The sequence below is a fragment of the Limulus polyphemus genome, unplaced genomic scaffold (genome assembly GCF_000517525.1).
Source record: "Limulus polyphemus unplaced genomic scaffold, Limulus_polyphemus-2.1.2 Scaffold1087, whole genome shotgun sequence".
Classification (NCBI taxonomy): domain Eukaryota; kingdom Metazoa; phylum Arthropoda; class Merostomata; order Xiphosura; family Limulidae; genus Limulus; species Limulus polyphemus.
In genome coordinates, this window is record NW_013666697.1 from 125731 (window position 1) to 127897 (window position 2167).

The 2167-nt window shown below is 33.5% G+C and overlaps 1 long non-coding RNA gene across 2 annotated transcripts in view; it reads right to left on the reverse strand.

Annotated features, from left to right (window-relative positions):
• LOC111086426 overlaps positions 1–1425 on the reverse strand; it is a 10932-nt gene extending 9507 nt beyond the window's left edge. For both annotated transcript variants that reach the window (XR_002611136.1, XR_002611137.1), the window contains exon 1: positions 1180–1425. This is a non-coding gene — a long non-coding RNA (uncharacterized LOC111086426). The remainder of the gene's footprint in view (positions 1–1179) is intronic.
• Positions 1426–2167: the final 742 nt, after the last annotated feature.

Genomic DNA, 2167 nt, shown 5'->3' on the forward strand with positions numbered 1-2167 from the left:
AGTTTTTATTATAGTAAATATAAAACGTTGTTTTTAATTATTTATTATAATTTTAAAATAATTTTATATCATTGTGATTTTTATGGTATGTATATATTTCTTTTACATTTCATGGATTTGTGAATAACAAATAGTTTATTTATGTAAAAATGAACAATATATAAAGTGTTTATACAAACCCTAGAACACTGTATTCACATGTAAATTTATATAAATAGAGGATGAAAAATATTTTGTGCAAGACAATAAACTATTCATTTATGTGTTGCCTGTCTGACCTAGCATGCACAGGGGCACAGCGGTATGTCTGTGGACTTATACAGCTAGAAACCGGGTTTTGATACTCGTGGTGGGCAGAACACAGATAGCCCTTGTGTAGCTTTGTGCTTAATAACAAACAACAACAACAATAATAGCATGGCCTGGTGGCTAGAACGCCCAACTCGAAATATGTGAGTCGCGGGATCGAAACCCGTCACTAAACATGCTCTCCCTTTTAGTCCTGGAGGCGTTATAATGGGACGGTCAATCAAACTATTCATTCGTAAAGAGTAGCCAAAGACTTGGTCGTGGGTGCTGCTGACGGTTACCTTTCCTATGGTGGGTTGTTCAAAATTAGGAACAGTGGTAGATAGAAGTAGTAACTTCGTCACAAACAAACCAACAAAAAGTGTTGACTGAAACGTTTTCTGGTCCTACGTATACAGAATTTCTACCCTTCCAGCTTAGAAAATAAAATAACTAAGTACACCAGCTTTGAATACCAGTATTACCTATAAACTGCTATTATTATTTAACCGCGGGGAATTGAACCCCAGATTTTTTTACTTAATTAAGCAAGATTGTGATGTATAGAACTGCACGAAGAAACCATTCACACGTTAGTCTGCCTATATCGAATTTAGAGAGTGCAATTTGAAGAATTTGAAAACCAAACGATTTAATTTCAAATTTAAAAAAGAAAAGAAAAAAAAAACGTCAAAAGATTGATTTAGATAGTAAATAATTCATAAGAATATTAAATGTGGAATAAGTGAAATTATTTAAAATGTTCGCAAGTGCATATAGCCCAGTTAAGGTTGATTTTCTAATTGTAAGACTTAAAATATCTTAATAAATGAATGTGAACAAAGAAGAAGCAACAGAAGAGAAAACAACACTAACTAGTCTATAAAATACCGAGAGATGGGCGAGAACCTTGAAACTATCCAGCGAGGATGTTTTGACAGTAACAGTCAAGGCCAAGGTCAACGGACCATTCACTCACATTCCTTCGCACTTTGAGCATCAAGGTTATCCAGCTTCTATTCCCCAGAGGTCGTTCTAGTGGGTAGATGACCTCTGACTGTAGGTCAGTCGGCCAGAATAGTCTTTCGGGTGAAAAAAAAATTCTGACTATTCAGTTTTCTTTTTTCTTCTTTTCGAGCGAGCTAACTGGCTTTATAGAATGAGATAAATATATGGTGTCTGAAGATCAAAGAGGTCGAAATATTTCCTTGTATGATACTCATTACTAACTAGTAAAATCTGTTTTTACAACGAATGTTTGGTTGTAAACTCTTTTGCACTTCCTAAAGCACCCTTAAATAAAGTGAAAAGTTACTGCAGTAACGTAATATTAACAACATGGAGTCCAAAACTAAAATTATGGCGTATAATAGCACTTTCAGACGCCATTAGAAAATGTTTACACGCTGATAAATGGAAATATCTAGCAGAACAAGTAAGATATTCAAATACCATGTGGCGCCTCTTGTCCGCTTATTTAGCAAAACATTCAACATTCCATTCCAATTACTGGTTTTAATTTTCTAGTTCTACACAGCCTAAGTTTCAACTAATAACCAAATAAAACTTGCTGATATGTGATATTATTTATTTTTAAACAATGATCGAAGTTTTCCTATAAGGCTTGCCTTGTTAATTTTATTATGTTTATTTATACATCCAAAAGAAACTACCAGTATTGGAGTCGAAAAAAAAAACTGTGCACGTAACATATCTTGGGAAAACACTATTTAAGAGAGAAAAAATATTAACAACGGTATACCAGCAGACTTTTACTTTAAAAGTTCCCTTCTTTGTGCATATACTAAAGAATGCTATATGAGAAGTATATAGTTTCCATTAACTGTGAAACATGAAATCCAATGGAACTACTTTTTTT